This window comes from Mobula hypostoma, chromosome X1 (assembly GCF_963921235.1).
Source record: "Mobula hypostoma chromosome X1, sMobHyp1.1, whole genome shotgun sequence".
Lineage (NCBI taxonomy): Eukaryota > Metazoa > Chordata > Chondrichthyes > Myliobatiformes > Myliobatidae > Mobula > Mobula hypostoma.
This window is the reverse complement of record NC_086128.1, coordinates 8502512-8522641: the sequence shown is the minus strand read 5'-3', so window position 1 is coordinate 8522641 and position 20130 is coordinate 8502512. Positions and strand designations below refer to the sequence as shown.

The following is a 20130-nucleotide window of genomic DNA, read 5'->3' as shown; positions in this document are numbered from 1 at the left end:
GGACAATGACACAACCACTGTTGGCAGAATTTCAGATGGTGATGAAGAGGCGTACAGGAGCGAGATAGATCAGCTGGTTGAGTGGTGTCGCAACAGCATGCCACTCAGTAAGACCAAGGAATTGATTGTGGACTTCAGGTAGAGGAGGTCAAGGAAACACATGAAGTCCTCATTGAGGGACCAGATATAGAAAGGGTGAGAACAGTTTCAAGTTCCTGGGTGTCAACATCTCTGAGGATGGTTGGGTTGAGTTGTTCTCCAATCTTGGCAGTTTACTGGTAAACATCTCATCACCATGCAAGGAGATATCCTCAGTGCACTGTTGAACAGCTCAACCCAGCCATCAACCACCCAAGATATACATCTCCCAAATTATTTCCATTTCTGAGGATCTATCCTGGGCCCACTGTAATGATGCAATTACAAAGAAGAGATGACTACGGCTATATTTCATTTGGAGTTTGAGGAGACTTGGTATGTCATGAAAGACTCGGAAATTTCACAGATGTACCATGGAGAGCATTCTAACTGGTTGCATCACCATCTGGTACGGAGGGGCCACTGCACAGGATCGGAAAAAGCTGAAGAAAATTGTAAACTCAGCCAGATCCATCATGGGCACTAGCATCCTCAGCATTCAGGACATCTTTAAACAGCAATGCCTGAAAAAGGAGACATCCATCATTAAGGACCCCATCACCCAGGACATACCCTCTTCTCATTGCTACCATCAGGGAGGAGGTACAGGAGACTGAAGACACACACTCAATGTTTCAGGAACAGCTTCTTCCCCTCCACTATCAGATTTCTGAATGGGCAATGAACCCATGAACACTACCTCAGTATTTTCCCCTCTCTTTTCGAAACATAGAAAATGTACAGCACAATACAGGCCTTTCGACCCACAATGCTGTGCCGAACATATACTTACTTCAGAAATTACCTCAGGTTACCCATAGCCCTCTATTTTTCTAAGCTCCATGTACCTATCCAGGAGTCTCTTAAAAGACCCTATTGTATCTGCCTCCACCAACGTCACCAGCAGCCCATTCCACGCACTCACCACTCTCTGCATAAAAACATACCCCTGACATCTCCTCTGTACCTGCTTCCAAGCACCACTTACTTAATTTATTTTAAAAAATATACTTATTGTAATTTACAGTTTTTATTATCATGTATTGAAATGTACTGCTCCTGCAAAACAACAAAATTTCACAACATATGTCAATGATAATAAACCTGATTCTGATTCCGATTCTGATTTTACTTTCTTACGTTCTGATATAGTATATTCCTCTTATGAGTTTCTCACAATACATGTTCTGATTTCATGGACACAGAATCTGTGGAAACATGATACCATTATTTGGATTCTTTGCCCATGAACATTGGACTGTGGATAGTAGTTACCAACTTAAATGTGGAGGTGCAAGGGCAGGAGAAGGAATTCCTGGCCAGGTCAGTGATGAAGAGGAAAAAGTACTGAATCCCACTACCCAATCACTGAAACCATGGGACAGCTGTGAGCCTGTAGGTTTGGAGGTCAATGATCCAAGTCCACAGACTTTCTCAGTTTCTCAACCAATTATCTTTCATTGCTTCATCAACAAGTCTCTTCCATAGTCATTGAGTCATATAGTATGGAAGCAGCACCTTCAGCCCACCATGTTCTTGCCGACTATGAGTGGATGAGCTTGAGACACAGTTGGAAATTGGTAAGTATGATGTTGTGGGAATAACAGAGACATGGCTTCAAGTGGGCAGGGCCTGGGAAATGAATATTCAAGGATATACGTCCTATCGAAAGGACAGACTGATGGGCAGAGGGGGTGGGGTGGCTCTGTTGGTGAGGAATGATATTCAGTTCCTTGCGAGGGGGGACATAGAATCAGGAGACGTAGAATCAGCATGGATAGAACTGAGAAATTCTAAGGGTAGAAAGACCCTAATGGGAGTTATCTACAGGCCCCCAAGCAGTAGTCTGGATGTAGGGTGTAAGTTGAATCAAGAGTTAAAATTGGCATGTAGCAAAGGTAATGTTACAGTTGTTATGGGGGACTTCAACATGCAGATAGACTGGAGGAATCAGGTTGGTACTGGACCCCAAGAAAGGGAGTTTGTGGAGTTCCTCCGAGATGGACTCTTAGAACAGCTTGTACTGGAGCCTACCAGAGAGAAGGTAATTCTAGATTTAGTGTTGTGCAATGAACCAGATTTGATCAGGGACCTCGAGGTAAAGGAGCCACTAGGAGGTAGTGACCCTAATATGATAAGTTTTAATCTACAATTTGAGAGGGAGAAGGGAAACTCGGAAGTGTCAGTATTACAGTTGAACAAAGGGAACTATGGTGCTATGAGGGAGGAGCTGGCCAAAGTTCAATGGAACAATACCCTAGCAGGGATGACAGTGGAACAGCAATGGCAAGTGTTTCTGGCAATAATGCGGAAGGTGCAGGATCAGTTCATTCCAAAGAGGAAGAAAGAGCCTAAGGGAAGTAAGGGGAGGCCGTGGCTGACAAGGGAAGTAATGGACAGTATAAAAATAAAAGAGAAGAAGTATAACATAGCAAAGACAAGCGGGAAGCCGGAGGATTGGGAAACTTTTAAAGGGCAACAGAAGGTAACTAAAAAGGAAATACACGGAGAAAAAATGAGGTACGAAGGTAAACTAGCCAAGAATATAAAGGAAGATAGTAAAAGCTTCTTTAGGTATGTGAAAAGGAAAAAAATAGTTAAGACCAAAATTGGGCCCTTGAAGACAGAAACGGGTGAATTTATTATGGGGAACAAGGAAATGGCAGACGAGTTGAACAAGTACTTTGGATCTGTCTAGGGAAGACACAAATAATCTCCCAGATATAATAGAGGCCAAAGGACCTAGGGTAATGGATGAACTGAAGGAAATTTATATTAGGCAGGAAATGGTGTTGGATAGGCTGTTGGGTCTGAAGGCTGATAAGTCCCCGGGACCTGATGGTCTGCATCCCAGGGTACTTAAGGAGGTGGCTTTAGAAATCGTGGATGCATTGGTAATCATTTTCCAATGTTCTATAGATTCAGGATCAGTTCCTGTGGATTGGAGGGTGGCTAATGTTGTCCCTCTCTTCAAGAAGGGAGGAAGAGAGAAAACAGGGAATTATAGACCAGTTAGCCTGATGTCGGTGGTGGGAAAGATGCTGGAGTCAATTATAAAAGATGAAATTACGACACATCTGGATAGCAGTAACAGGATCGGTCCAAGTCAGCATGGATTTACGAAGGGGAAATCCTGCTTGACTAATCTACTGGAATTTTTTTGAGGATGTAACTATGAAAATGGACAAGGGAGAGCCAGTGGATGTAGTGTACCTGGACTTTCAGAAAGCCTTTGATAAAGTCCAACATAGGAGATTAATGGGCAAAGTTAGGGCACATGGTATTGGGGGCAGAGTACTGACATGGATTGAAAATTGGCTGGCTGACAGAAAACAAAGAGTAGCGATTAACGGGTCCCTTTCAGAATGGCAGGTGGTGACCAGTGGGGTACCGCAGGGTTCAGTGCTGGGACCGCAGCTGTTTACAATATATATTAATGATTTAGATGAGGGAATTAAAAGTAACATTAGCAAATTTGCCGATGACACAAAGCTGGGTGGCAGTGTGAAATGTGAGGAGGATGTTACGAGAATGCAGGGTGACTTGGACAGGCTGGGTGAGTGGGCAGATGCATGGCAGATGCAGTTTAATGTGGATAAATGTGAGGTTATCCACTTTGGTGGTAAGAACAGGAAGGCAGATTATTATCTAAATGGAGTCAAGTTAGGAAAAGGGGAAGTACAACGTGATCTAGGTGTTCTTGTACATCAGTCACTGAAAGCAAGCATGCAAGTACAGCAGGCAGTGAAGAAAGATAATGGCATGCTGGCCTTCATAACAAGGGGAATTGAGTATAAGAGCAAAGAGGTCCTTCTGCAGATGTACAGGGCCGTGGTGAGACCACACCTGGAGTACTGTGTGCAGTTTTGGTCTCCAAATTTGAGGAAGGACATTCTTTTATTGAGGAAGTGTAGCGTAGGTTCACAAGGTTAATTCCCGGGATGGCAGGACTGTCATATGTCGAAAGATTGGAGCGAGTGGGCTTGTATACTCTGGAATTTAGAAGGCTGAGAGGGGATCTTATTGAAACATATAAGATTATTAAGGGATTGGACATGCTGGAGGCAGGAAGCATGTTCCCGACGTTGGGGGAGTCCAGAACCAGAGGCCACAGTTTAATAATAAGGGGTAGGCCATTTAGAACGGAGTTGAGGAAAATCTTTTTCACCCAGAGAGTGGTGGATGTATGGAATGCTCTGCCCCAGAAGGCTGTGGAGGACAAGTCTCTGAATGCTTTCAAGAAAGAGATGGATAGAGCTCTCAAAGATAGCGGAATCAAAGGTTATGGGGATAAGGCAGGAACTGGATACTGATTGTGGATGATCAGCCATGATCACAGTGAATGGCGGTGCTGGCTCGAAGGGCCGAATGGCCTACTCCTGCACCTATTGTCTATTGTCTATCAATATGCTGGGGACATTTCAATTTCAAAGTTAAAAGTAAATTTGTTATCAAAGTACATATATAGAGTATCACCATATACAACCCTGACATTCATTGTCTTGTGGGCATACTCAATATAGCCTTAGAATGATAACCATAACAGAATTAGTGAAAGACCACACCAGCTAGGATGTTTAACTGGTGCATAAAAGACATCAAACTGTGCAAATACAAGAAGAAAGAAATAATAATAATAAATAAATAAGCAATAAACCTCAAGAACATGAGATGAGGAGACCTTGAAATATGTTTGCACAGTTTAATTCTGTCTGTGACATTTCAGGTAATGTAATTCTCTTCACTTGCCTGGATGAGTCACTAACTATGCTGATAAACTGACAGCCCTTTCATCACCCTGTACATATAGTCCCTCAACCACTGGTGCGCTATGTCGGCAGTGTGGTCATCTGTTAAATGCATTACAGCAACTTCTAGGGCTTCATCACAGCACCTCTAAACCAAAGACCTCCACCCTCCTTGGCTGAAAAAGGACCAGAATCAGCATCAGGTTTATTATTGGTGACCTACTGTTCGTCGCAGAGCTTGCTGCTTTGTGGCAGCAGTACAAAATGTTTACTCTAAGTCACAAAAACAAATCAATAGTGGAAAAGATGAATAATGAGGTAATGTTCTTGGGTTCATGAACTGTTCAAAAATCTGATGGTGCAGTGGTTCTTAAAGCACTGAGTGAGGCTCTTCTGTGTGACCGTATTTTACTGTCTTATATGCTTGCTATCTTATATGTGCTTTGTACTGCGTGTGACTGTTGGTGCTGTGTGTTGTACCTTGGCCCTGGAGTAACGCTGCTTCATTTAGCTCTATTCGTGGGGATTCATGTATGGTTGAATGACAATTAAATTTGAACTATGAACGATCTCCCTGATGGTAGGAATGTGAAAAGGGAATTTCCCAGATGGTGAGAGTATTTAATGATGTATGCCACCGTCTTGATTCACTGCCTTTTGACGATGTCCTCGATGGCAGGGAAGGTTATATCTGTAATGGAGTTAGGTGAGCCTACAACCATCAGCAGTCTCTTATGATCCTGTGCATTGGAGGCTACGTGCCAGGCTGTGATGCAGCCGGCCTGGATGCTCTCCACCATAGAAATTTACACAAAGTTCAATCAAAATACACATATTCACCATATACAACCCTGAGATTCATTTTCCTGTTGACAGAATAAATCCATAGAATAATAACCATAACAGAATCACTGAAAGACTGCCCAACTTGGGCATTCAACTGGTGTGCAAAAGACAACAAACTGTGTAAATACATAAAGAAATAAATAATAATAATAATAATAAATAAGCAATAAATATCAAGAACATGAGATGAAGAGTCCTTGGCAACGAACAAAATCTCACACTCCAAATGAAGTAGAGCCACTGACATGCCTTCTTTGTGATTGCATCAATGTTAGGGCCGAGGTAACAGTCACATGGATTCCTCGACGTTTTGCAATTTGCCTACTGGAGCAACAGGTCAACGGCAGACGCCATCTCTCTGGCCCTACGTTCCTCCTTAGAACACCTGGAGAATAAAGATGCATACGTAAGGCTCCTTTTCATTGACTACAGCTCTGCCTTTAATACCATCATTCCAAATAAACTGATTCCTAAGCTCCGGAACCTGGGCCTTAGCACTCAGATCAGCAGCTGGATCTTCAACTTCCTCACAGACAAGACCCAGGCTGTAAAAATAGGGGACAAGTTCTCCTCTACAATCACTCTGAGCACCGGTGCCCCACAAAGCTGTGTACTCAGCCCCCTACTGTACTCACTGTACACCCATGACTGTGTAGCCAAGTTTCCATCGAACTCAATATACAAGTTTGCTGATGACACCACAATTGTAGACCGTATCTCGGGAAATGATGAGTTTGAGTACAGAGAGGAAATTAAGAACCTGGTGGCATAACCTATCCCTCAACATCAGCAAGATGAAGGAATTGGTTATTGACTTCAGAAGGAGTAGCGGACCGCACGACCCAATTTACATCGGTGGTGAGCAAGTGGAACAGGTCAAAAGCTTTAAGTTCCTCGGGGTCAATATCACAAATGACCTGACTTGGTCCAACCAAGCAGAGTCCACTGCCAAGAAGGCCCACCAACGTCTTTACTTCCTGAGGAAATTTAAAGAAATTTGGCCTGTCCCCTAAAACCCTCACTAATTTTTATAGATGCGCTGTAGAAAGCATTCTTCTAGGATGCATCACAACCTGGTATGGAGGTTGTCCTGTCCAAGACCGGAAGAAGCTGCAGAAGATCGTGAACACGGCGCAGCACATCACACAAACCAATCTTCCGTCCTTGGACTCACTTTACACCGCACGCTGTCGGAGCAGTGCTGCCAGGATAATCAAGGACACGACCCACCCAGCCAACACACTTTTCGTCCCTCTTCCCTCCAGGAGAAGGCTCAGGAGCTTGAAGACTCGTACGGCCAGATTTGGGAACAGCTTCTTTCCAACTGTGATAAGACTGCTGAATGGATCCTGACCCGGATCTGGGCCGTACCCTCCAAATATCCGGACCTGCCTCTCGGTTTTTTTGTACTACCTTACTTCCCATTTTTCTATTTTCTATTTATGATTTATAATTTTAATTTTTAATATTTACTAATTTTTACTATTTTTAATATTTAATATTTGTAATCCAGGGAGTGTGAAGCGCAGAACCAAATATCACTGTGATGATTGTACATTCTAGTACCAATTGTTTGGCAACTATAAAGTATAAATAATGACTGGGCCCACTCCCATAAATGAATTAATAAAAATAAGTGGTCAAAACTGGTAAGATTTTCCAGAAATATTCGTAATCGGCTCTGGCAGTTTTCGCATTTTTGTATTGCTTGTTCTGCTTATTGAAGGTGACCCTAATGCTTTTGTTGCTATCGCGTGGTGTATAAGTGGGCAGCGTGAGTGGTTCCGGTACCTGTGTGTTTAAGGAGGGGGAGAGCCTTTAAAGCTGGAGAGCTTTAGTTAATGTGTACATGACACATCTGAGAAGAAGAGGTGTTTTAAAGCCTTTCAACAGGCACAATCTATCTCACTCAAGCTTTTACTCTCCCATCTGTTGTTTTCCACAAAAAAGATCAAACTCTTAATTAGGAACATTTCCACTACAAACACCTGTGTCTATAACCACAGCTCCCAGCTGATTGATGTGGCCCAGTCTGGCTCTGAAGTATTTGTTGAAGGAGAGCAAGAGAAACAGCGTGAAAAGCAAACATTCATTCCCCACAAACCTGGAGCTGACGGGGCAAGAGAGTACTCGGAGGAGGGAGTTTTCATGTTATCGCAGTCAGCCTGCAACGAGACATAAAGAGACTGCAGAGCTGGAATCTTGGGAAACAAACAATCTGCTGGAGGAACTCAGGAGCACCATCTGCGGGGGGAAAGGAATTGTCACTGTTACAGGTCAAAGTCCTGCATCACAACTGGTGTCCAGGAGTCATGGGAAGTTGGGCGTTTTTCATGGAGGTTAGAGGACATCCTTGGATCTTTTTCTCTGAACTGTGTCTGACACGATTCCAGCCAGGAAGTGCTCAGTTGAATCTTCACTCACAACATGCTGGAGGAACTCAGCAGGTCGGGCAGCATCCGTGGAAACGATGAGTCGACGTTTCAGGCTGGAACCCTTCGTCAGGACTGAAGAGGGAAGGGGCAGAGGCCCTATAAAGAAGTGGGGGGAGGGTGGGAAGGAGAAGGCTGGTAGGTTCCAGGTGAAAAACCAGTAAGGGGAAAAAAGGGGTGGGGGAGGGAGGCAGGGAGGTGATAGGCAGGAAAGGTGAAGAAGGAATAGAGGAAAACACAATGGGTAATAGAAGGAGGCGGAACCATGAGGGAGGTGGTAGGCAGCTGGGGGAGGGGGCAGAGTGACATAGGGATAAGGGAAGGAATTACCGGAAGTTGGAGAGTTCAATGTTCATACCAAGGGGCTGTATCTTCAGACTGAAGTAAACTGAAAACTAGAACTCTCAATTTAATTCAAGAATTAGTTGTCACTCAGGTGACATTCAAAAGCACCAAGCGTTGAATTTCTAGGCCAGTACTTTAAACGCAATGGGTTACCTTTCTTCAGCATTGTGGATTCGCGGCAATCTCACACCCACACACCACCCGCCTCACTCAAGTGCTGGCTTAGATCGGCACAATAGAATTGGAACTGGTTTATTATTGTTATATGTATGGAGAAACAGGGTAAAGTTTTTCTTGCATACTGTTCATACAGTACACAGTGCACAGAGGTAGAACAAGGTAAAGCAATAACAGAATGCAGAAGTAAGGTGACACAGTTACAGAGAAACTGCATTGCAAGATTACAACAATCTGGAGCAACAAACACCCTACTGGAGGAACTGAGTAGGTCAACAGCATGTGTGCGAGGAAAGGAACTGTCGTTGTTTCGGGTTGGAACCCTGAATCAGGACTGGGAGTGGAGAGGATAGACAGTCAGTAGAGAGAGAGGTGAGTGAGACAGAACCACCAAAGAGGGGTGAACAATGACAGGTGGATTGAGCCAGGCAGGGCAGGAGAGGAGTGCAGCTGGGAGATAGAGGCAGGTGGATGATAGGTGGAGGAGGACAAAAAGAGGCAGCTCGAGGGGAGATGGACCAGGGAGATGTAAAGCAAATTGTCCCTTCAAAATACTGGAAGGGGAGGAGATGGGATGTTTGCTGGTGATACCTTGTTGGCACTAACTGTAAAGTACAATTTTAAAATGAGCAGGATGGTGCACGAGCCAAAGTTTGACACCGTTTCACCGATTATAGCTTCCATTGTACGTCGATTAAAGCGACGAGGGTGATTGAAACATCAAGGCGAGTGTGGAAGTTTGGAGGTCATTTGGGTGTTCGAGAGGATTCCAAGAGCCAAAGGCAGCTTGTACGAACTTCGTAGCGGACAGGCTGCAAGCCAAAGTTTGGCTCCATTACAACGATTATACCTTCAATTGGTCACCAATTAAAGTGACAAGAGAGATTGAAGTGTCAAAGCAAGTGCGGAGGGTGAGCACTGACTGCCTGTCTTGTAATCAGAGTGGGGAGAGTCTGCCATTGCAGAGAGCATTGCCCAGGGTTTTTCTGCGTTTTGGATGTGGTCTTGGACTACACAATCCTTTTTTTCAGTCTTATAGATTTTATATTGTGTTTTTTTCGCTTGATCTTCTCAGCTTTCTTTGTGTGGGAGGAGGGATTTGGGGATCGTTGTGCCTGATCCGTTTTGTTTGTTTTTTGTGCGTTAGGAGGGATTTGGGGGCTTGATGTGCCAGTTCTGTTTTTCTTTTTTTTAAATGATGAGGTGGGGATTTGGAGGTTGATAATAGTGCTGTCTTTCTTTTCTTTTGTGGTTTCATGGCTACTGGGAGAATTAAAGAATTCCAGAGTTGCATACTTTGATAATAAAATGAACCTTTGAACTTTTAATAGTCCTCCAATTTTCTGATACCACTTCTAAAGACAGAGATGTCTGAAACATTGAGTGAAAGCTTCAACGTTTTCCTCTCTTGCTGTCTTTAGCTCCCTAGGAAACTTTTCATCCAGGTCTGGTGACTTATCCCCCTTTAATGATGATAAAACAATTGATCATGCTTTTACGAGCTTATCTTATGTAATATTTCACATTCATCCTCCTTGAATACAGCTTTCATGTCACATTCCTCTTTTGCAAGGTATTCATTGAGAATCTTAATTCGCTACCTCACAGAGGATATACACTTTCATAGAAACATAGAAAATAGGTGCAGGAGTAGGCCATTCGTCCCTTCGAGCCTGCACCGCCATTTATTATGATCATGGCTGATCATCCAACTCAGAACCCCCCCCAGCCTTCCCTCCATACCCCCTGACCCCCGTAGCCACAAGGGCCATATCTAACTCCCTCTTAAATATAGCCAATGAACTGGCCTCAACTGTTTCCTGTGGCAGAGAATTCCACAGATTCACCACTCTCTGTGTGAAGAAGTTTTTCCTAATCTCGGTCCTAAAAGGCTTCCCCTTTATCCTCAAACTGTGGCCCCTCGTTCTGGACTTCCCCAACATCGGGAACAATCTTCCTGCGTCTAGCCTGTCCAATCCCTTTAGGATTTTATACATTTCAATCAGATCCCCCCTCAATCTTCTAAATTCCAACGAGTACAAGCCCAGTTCATCCAGTCTTTCTTCATATGAAAGTCCTGCCGTCCCAGGAATCAATCTGGTGAACCTTCTTTGTACTCCCTTTATGGCAAGGATGTCTTTCCTCAGATTAGGGGACCAAAACTGCACACAATACTCCAGGTGTGGTCTCACCAAGGCCTTGTACAACTGCAGTAGTACCTCCCTGCTCCTGTACTCGAATCCTCTCGCTATAAATGCCAGCATACCATTCGCCTTTTTCACCGCCTGCTGTACCTGCATGCCCACTTTCAATGACTGGTGTATAATGACACCCAGGTCTCGTTGCACCTCCCCTTTTCCTAATCGGTCACCATTCAGATAATAATCTGTTTTCCTATTTTTGCCACCAAAGTGGATAACTTCACATTTATCCACATTAAATTGCATCTGCCATGAATTTGCCCACTCACCCAACCTATCCAAGTCACCCTGCATCCTCTTAGCATCCTCCTCACAGCTAACACTGCCACCCAGCTTCGTGTCATCCGCAAACTTGGAGATGCTGCATTCAATTCCCTCATCCAAGTCATTAATATATATTGTAAACAACTGGGGTCCCAGCACTGAGCCTTGCGGTACCCCACTAGTCACCGCCTGCCATTCTGAAAAGGTCCCGTTTATTCCCACTCTTTGCTTCCTGTCTGCTAACCAATTCTCCACTCACACCAATACCTTACCCCCAACACCGTGTGCTTTAAGTTTGCACACTAATCTCCTGTGTGGGACCTTGTCAAAAGCCTTTTGAAAATCCAAATATACCACATCCACTGGTTCTCCCCTATCCACTGTACTAGTTACATCCTCAAAAAATTCTATGAGATTCGTCAGACATGATTTTCCTTTCACAAATCCATGCTGACTTTGTCCCAAGATTTCACCGCTTTCCAAATGTGCTGTTATCACATCCTTGGTAACTGACTCCAGCAGTTTCCCCACCACCGTCGTTAGGCTAACCGGTCTATAATTCCCCAGTTTCTCTCTCCCTCCTTTTTTAAAAAGTGGGGTTACATTAGCCATTTCCTTGGTCATCTTCTTGCTCTTCGTGTACTTAAAAAGCATTGTTCAATTTTCTCGTGTTTCTAAGCTGTCTGGGTCACATTAGCTTCCTCTTGTTTTTATCCTTACCTCTCTTCATCTTGAAACCCAGCAGCTTGTAAATTTTTTCACAGAAATATATTTACCTTGAGGCCTTCCAATCTCCTTCTGCAGAGCCTCCCATTGCTACAAGACTGATTTATGTTCAAGCAGCCATCTTCATATTTGTTAAATGACTTTATTGCACTGTAAATTTTGCCCTAACTCTTCTCCACTCTGTTTCATCTTCCCCTTCTTAACATAACTACAGTACCTAAACTCCTTAAATCTAAATACAGAATTGCTTCCTCCTTCCTTTTTTTTGGTTTACTTCCACGGTTAGGAAACTTTTGAAAGTAATTTACTGACAGCTTCACCAGGGCAGCTTCCTTGTTAATGTCAGGGTAAACTCAATCCCCACTGTCATGGAGTGTTGCTCATATACCAAAATACAAAGCTCAGACTGCACTCCGTGCACCTGTGGTGAGCAAGACACGGTAAGTATGCTGAGATTGTCACGTGACACCGGATATGCAGTCCACCAGCCTGCTATACCTTTACTTATTAGATGAACTGACCAACCAGAAATGGAATGGAATCTCTATGAACACAGTCTCTGTGAACTCTTCCCCCACCCCCCCATCACTAAAATCTCATGTTGTGCCCTGCAGAAGCAAGGTTCCAAGGCTTCTAGCAAAAATCTCTCTATATTTATCCTGTATTTATGCCAGCTGAAATCCCACAGACCGAGTCAACCTCAGATGACAGTAATTACCTGGTAACTACTTCTTACTGGCCACTTAATTAACTGTGCAAATGACAACTGCTTGCTTACCAATGATTAACAATGTGTATCTGAAAGTTAATCTTGAAGTTATGCTAAATACCAAATATTAAGTGCTAAATTAATTAGCTTTAAAAAGAAATCAACCCCTAAAACCCTTGAAATATTCTTTCTCCAGAGTTTCTTATTTTATAGAAGCAGTGGAACTAGACTTTGTATTACTTACTGACAAGACACTGAAATTGAATTGGAATTGATTTATTATTGTCACATGTAACGAGATTCCGTGAAAAGCTTGTCTTGTCTACTGTTCGTACGGATCAATTCATTACCCAGTGCGTTGAGGTAGTACAAGATAAAATAATAACAATGCAGAATAAAGTGTAACAGCTAAGAAACAGCAGTGCAGGCAAACAATAAGATGCAAGATCATAAAGAGGTAGATTGAGATGTCAAAAGTTCATTGTATTGTGCTAGAGAACCATTCAATTGTCCTATCTCACATGCAAAGTGGCAATTTGGGACCAAACTGGAATCACAGAAGCTTGGTCGGCAGCTGTGGCAGGGCTTGAATGCTATCACCCCCTGCAGAGTAAAACCAAGCAACATATGTGACCACAAGATTTTGCTTCTAGATGAGCTCAATGCCTTTGATGCTTGCTTTGACTGACAAAACATGGAGACACTTACAGAAACTCCCACGGCCCACAATGACCCTGTGATTTCAGTCCCTGATGCCAGTGTGAGAGCACCCTTCAGGAGGGTGAATCCACAAAAAGCATCCGGGCCAGACAGGATACCTGGCCGAGTACTGAAGACCTGTGCTGATCAACTGACTGGAGCGTTCACTGAGATCCTTAACCTCTCACTTCAGCAGTCTGAGGTATTCACCTACTTCAAGCAGACTTCGATTTTACTGGTGCCCAAGAAGAATGTGGTAATCTGCCTTAATGACTATCGTCCAATAGCATTTACATCCATTGTGAGAAGTTGGTGATGAAACATAACATCTCCTGCCTGAGAAGCGACTTGGGTCCACTCCAATTTTCCTACCAGAGCAACAGGTCAACAGCCGATGCCATCTCATTGGCTCTTCACTGAACACTGGAACAGTGAAGATGAATACATCAGGATGCCCTTTATTGACTACAGCTCAGCATTCAATACTATCATCCCCTCAAAACTAATCAACAAACTCCAAGGTCTCAATGCCCCCCTTGTGCAACTGGATCCTCAATTTTCTCACTTGCAGCCCCCAGTCAGTTCAGATTGGCAACAACATCTCCTCCACAATCTCCATCAGTATAGGCACACCACAAGGCTACTCGCTTCACACTTGTGACTGTGAGGCTAAGCACAGCTCCAATGCCATATCTAAGTTTGCTGACAACACCCCGGTCACTGGCTGAAACAAAGGTGGTGACAAATCAGCATGTAGGAGGGAGATTGAAAATCTGGCTGAGTGGTGTCATAACAACAACCTCTCACTCAATGTCAACAAGACCAAAGAGCTACAAGAGGAGGAAACCGAGGACCATGAGCCAGTCCTCATCAGAGGTGGAGAGGGTCAGCCTCTTTAAATTCCTTGGTGTTATCATTTCAGAGAATCTGCCCTGGGTCCAGCATATAAGTACCATTGCAAATAAAACACAGCACTGAACTGTTCCCATCACCCATGGACTCACTTTCCAGGACTCTTCAAAGTTCAAAGTTCAATGTAAATTTATTATTAAAGTAAATATATGTCACCATATACAACCCTGAGATTCATTTTCTTGCGGTATTCACGGTAAGCTTAATGAAGTACAATAGAATCAATGAAAAACCAAACACTACAAGATGGATGAACAACCAAACTGCAAAAGACAACAAACTGGGCAAATACAAGAAGAAAGAGAAAAACAAAAGAAATAATAATAATAAATACTGTAAGCGATACATATCAGGAACATGAGATAATAAGCAAGAAAATTTACTCACAATTCGGTTTTACTCTTGAATATGGTCAATGATTGTCCCTATAACTCTTTGGGGTTGAGGACTCTTGACATCACCATAGCCTTAGTATTTTATTGTATTTTCTTAGTAAATGTAACATATATACTGCATCAACCATCAGGCTCTTGAACCAGAGGGGATAACATCACTTTCTCCATTACTCAACTGTTCCCACAACCTATGGACTCACTTTCAAGGACCCTTCATCTCATGTTGTATATGGTGATAATAAATTTCTTTTGAAGTTCTTCAATTTTGAACTATAACAGCAGGATAGAAGCTGTTTTTGAGCCGAGTGGTATGTACTTTCAGATTTTTATCTTCTTCCTCATGGGAGAGGAGAGAAGAGAGAATGTTCAGGCTGGTTGGGGCTAATTTATTGAGGCCTTGGAGAGCTCTCTTGGCTGTGGCGTCTACTTGGTCTGACTTGGACAGGCTGTTGGTGATATTCACTCTAAACTCTCTCAACCTCTGCACCATTAATGTTGGTAGGAGCATGTCCACCGCCTCACTTCCTTAAGTCAATGAGCAGCTTGTTTGCTTTGCTGACAGTGAGTCCAAAATCCCATAGGAAACCAGTGGTCAGGAAGAGGAAGGTTTTCTTTCATCCAGCTGAACGGAAGAAGTCACTGAGCAATTCATTTGGAGATCACAATGTTCATGGCTACAATGGCAGAAAAGCTTTAATGACCTCAGCAAACTTTTCAAGATAACAATAGTTCTCACCACTTCATTCAGTTCCAGCCTTTTAATTCTAACAATGCTTTCTTTTCCACTTGCCTTCATTGCCCTCAGTTTATTGTGCAATGGTTCCTACATTACTCTGAAAACCACACTGACCTGAGCTGACCTGGCCTGGCCTGCCAACATCCACAGCTGTATTGCATGTTGGTGAGGCATCATCTGGAACACCATGTACAGCTTTGGTCCCCTGATTTAAGGTGAATTGGGTGTGAGAACAGGAAGGGGACGGGAGGATGAAAGAGGACTAGAGGAGGGGAGGTGTGGATAGAGATGGCGATACCAAAAAAGTGCAGTGGAGAAGTGGAGGGAAGTGACGGTGGGAGAAAGGAAAAGGTGAGAAGAAGAAAAGGGAGAGGGGACATCAGAGACTACAAACCCCTGAATCTGGAGCAACAATCTACCAGTGGAACTTGGCTGGTCAAATAAGGTCTGTGGTGGGGGCGGGGGTGAAGGAGCAGTCCACATTTGGTATATCAGAACTTTGAGAAAAAAAAGGGATGAACAGAAGGAATAAAGAGGAGGGAGGATGAAGGGAGGGCAAGGAAGTGAGAGAAGAGCGAATGAGATCTAGAGAGGGTAAAGTGACGAGGGAGGGGTTGTAGAGGAGGAAAGGGATGTAAGGGGTCGAAAGGAGAGAACGGGAGGAGATAAGGGTGGAAAAAATGATAGCTGGGAAAGAAAGTGGTAGGAGGAGAGAGAGAGGAGCGTGTTGAGGTAGGAGGGAGAACAGTGCGATTAAAAGGGCAATTAACCGGTGATAAGAGGATCGTGGGCATTGGAGAATGACTGTGGCGGGGGTGTGCTTGTAACCGTTTACTCCACAAGTAAGTGAATCAGGGGGCAGCATACTCGGCCACGTCCAGCAACACCCCAATCCAAACCCACAAACAGTGTTTATCTCCCTGCCTTTAATTTAAGCCCCCCCCCCCCCAGTTAACGCAGGCAGGAATGTGACGGGCCTCCAGAGGAAGCCGGAACGTAAGACGAAGTGTTAAAACTGCAACAAGCAGGTGCCAGTAATCAGATCAATTCACTTCCCCTCCCCGCGGGGCAGTCACCAGCCGAGCCCCAGGTAAAACACAGATTGGAGCCGGGAGTGTTGAACGTCCAGTTCGAGATAGAGTGCTGTTTGTTTGAAACACCTTAGCGAGTCCCACACGTTACAGCGTGGTGGAAACTATTAGTATTGCCTCCGCCGAGGCTGCAGTCCACATCCCGAGGCTCGTGTTCGCTGACACTCCTCTCTTTACATCTCCCGGCTCCGGACACACTTTTGCTCCAGGGGATGCTCTCTCCGACCCGGGCAGTGCTGCTGATCTGCGTCTGCACGGTCTCGGTGAGTACACTCAGGGGCTCAATGAAGGGCGGGGCGCTCTGTGTAATGTACTATGCACTCTGCTTTAATAGACTTTTCAGACCTTCAGTCAGTTCGTATTCGCAGAGAATGCTTGCAACTTCGTTTAGAAATTGGATATTTTCTTCAAATTAGTATTATTTTAAACCCATCCGTTCTCCTTTTACCAACCTGCAGAAATTAGCAGGTCAGTCGGAAAGGGGCACAGCCTCCGCTGGCTCACGGTTCCTTCCACAACCTCAGCGGGAATTTGCTGGATCTACCTCCCGTAGACGATCCGTAAACCGAAGAAAATATTTCACGACCACTGTTTGGTTGCAAGGGTTAATTGGTTAATTTTAGGGAAGGTCGGAAAAGAATCAGGTTGGAGAGACTTAGCGGGGGAGCGACAGAGGAGGATGTATTTTTGCAGGACCTTGCAAGAGCTCGGCTCAGGACTGCTTCAGTCCAGCGCCGCACATTGAACCGACACCCCTGGCACTGGGAACGCACAACCAAGTTACAGGCAGCAAGATCTCATGAATCGGTTCCTGACAAATACTGTTACCGCACCCAGGAAAATCTCCACGCTCTACATCTCAGTATTCCCGCGGGCCGTTTGATGGTCAGCTGGGAGACAAACAACGTATCAGCTTGGTATCTAACCCATGTGACAGCACATCTTAGAGTGAACCCTCCAAGATGCCAGCACGGGTATTCCCCACGACAGGTGAAGACTCCATGAAGACAGACAACGGGGTGTACACTAAGAGACAGACAGGGTGTGCTCTGACTGATAGCCCGGTGTAGAGTGACAGACAGGTGGCAGGGAGTACAGACAGACAGATGGCAGGCTGTACATTGACAAACAGGTGGAAGGGTGTGCCGCCTGACAGAGAGGCAGCAGGGTGTACAGTGACAGGCAGCAAGGTGTGCAGGCAGACACAGGTGGCAGGGTGTGCAGTGACAGACAGGTGGAAGGGAGTGCTGCCAGACAGACAGGTGACAGTGTAACCAGTGACAGACAGGTGGCAGGCTGTACATTGACAGGCAGCATGGTGTACAGTAACAGACAGGCAGCAGGGTGTGCAGACAGACAGGCGGCAGTGAGTCCAGAGACAGGTAGCAGGGTGTACAGTTACAGACAGGTGGCAGGGTGTAGAGTGACAGGCAGACGGCAGGCTGTACATTAACAGACAGGTGGCAGGGTGTCCCGTGGCAGATAGGCAGCAGGGTGTGTAGGCAGACAGGTAGATGATTGTGCAGTGACAGACTGGCGGTAGGTTGTACAGACAGGCAACAATGTGTCCAGTGACAGGTAGGCACCAGGTTGTGCAGACAGGCGGCAGGGTGTGAAAACAGACAGCCAGCAGAGTGTGCAGTGACAGACAGGCGGAAGGGAGTGCTGCCAGACAGATAGGCAGCAGTGTAACCAGTGACAGGCAGGAGGCAGGGTGTGCAGACAGGCAGGTGGCAGGCTGTACATTGACAGACAGGTGGCGGGCTGTACATTGACAGACAGGCGACAGGGTGTGCAGACAGACAGGCGGCATGGTGTCCCGTGGCAGATAGGCAGCAGGGTGTGTAGGCAGACAGGTAGATGATTGTGCAGTGACAGACTGGTGGTAGGTTGTGCAGATAGACAGGTGGCAGGGTGTGAAAACAGATAGACAGCCAGCAGTGTGTGCAGTGACAGACAGGCGGAAGGGAGTGCTGCCAGACAGACAGGCAGCAGTGTAACTAGTGACAGGCAGGTGGCAGGGTGTGCAGATAGACAGGCGGCAGGCTGTACAGTGACAAACAGGTGGCAGGGTGTACAGTGACAGGCAGCAGGTTGTGCACACAGACAGGCTGCCGTGTGTCCAGTGACAGGCGGCTGGGTGTGCAAACACAGGTGGCAGGGTGTACAATGACAGACGGGTAGCAGGGTATGCAGGCAGACAGGCAAGCAGCAGTGTGTCCAGTGACAGACAGGCGGCAGGGTGTGCAGACAAGCAGTTGGGTGGGCAACAGACAGAGAGGCGATGGGGTGTTCAGTAACAGGCAGGCGGTAGGGTGTGCAGACAGATAGCGAGGCAGTAATGTGCCCAGTGACAGAGAGGCGGCAAGGTGTGCTGTGACTGACTGGCAGCAGGGTGTACAGCAGCACACAGGTGGCAGGATGTGCAGAGAGACAAAATGTGCACTAACAGACAGTGTGTGATCTAACAGATAGCCCAGTGTCCAGTGACAGGCAGGTGGCAGGGTGTATGGTGACAGACAGGCAGCAAAGTGTGCAGACAGACTGCAGTGTGTGCATTGACAGATGGGGGCATGGAGTGCAGAAAGACAGGCAGGCTGCAGGGTGACTGTGACCGAGAGGCAGTAGGGTGTGCATACAGGCAGGCAGGTGACAGGGTGTGCAGACAGACGGCAGGGAGTGCCGACAGAAAGACAGGCGATAGGTTGTGCGGACAGACAGGCAGCAGGATGTGCAATGACAGACAGGTGGTAGGGTGTGCAGACAGACAGGTGACAGGGTGTGCAGACAGGCAGTTAAGTGCGCCGACAGACAGGCGACAGGGTGTGCAGACAGACAGGCGGCAGGCTGTACAGTGGCAGAAAGGCAGCACTGTGCAGACAAACGGACAGGCAGCGGGGTGTGCAGTGGCGGACAGACGACACCGTGCAGACATAGAGACAGGCGGCAGGGTGTGCAGAGACAGGCGGCAAGGTGTGCAGTGACAGACAGGCGGCAAGATGTGCAGTGACACACAGGCGGCAGGGTGTGCAGTGACACACAGGCGGCAGGGTGTGCAGTGACACACAGGCGGCAGGGTGTGCAGTGACACACAGGCGGCAGGGTGTGCAGTGACAGACAGGCGGCAGGGAGTCCAGTGACAGACAGGCGGCAGGGTGTGCAGTGACAGACAGATGGCAGGGTGTGCAGTGACAGACAGATGGCAGGGTGTGCAGTGACAGACAGATGGCAGTGTGTCTAGTGACATACAAATAGCAGGGTGTACAGACAAAATGAAAACAGTGTGTGGAAAGACAGCAGTGTTTACAGACAGAAAGCAGTCATAGACAAATCATAGACAAATAACATAGTCTAGTCATAGACAAATAACATGGTGTGCAGTGATAGACACAGCAAAGTATGCAGACAGATAGTCAACCTGCAGGGTGTAGAGACTGATAGACAGTAGGATGTGCAGTGACAGACAAATTGCAGGAGTGCAGACAGAGAAAGAACGGGGTGTGCAGTGACGGACTGAGAGCAAGGAGTGCGGGATGTGTGCAGGCTGAAAAAGTGCGATGGACAGTGGGCAGCCAGATGGATCAATCGGGGTATACGTGCAATGATAGATTGGAAGCAGGCAGATAGGTGATAAATAAACAAAATATTAATTTCTCAGATTGGAATGTGCTGTGTACCTATTGAAAAGATCTGCTAACTTTGATCAAATTC

General features: G+C 45.7%; 1 protein-coding gene across 1 annotated transcript in view; it reads left to right on the top strand.

Annotated features, from left to right (window-relative positions):
- LOC134340321 (vasoactive intestinal polypeptide receptor-like) overlaps positions 1 to 20130 on the top strand; it is a 238928-nt gene that overhangs the window by 87325 nt on the left and 131473 nt on the right. The window lies entirely within an intron of this gene.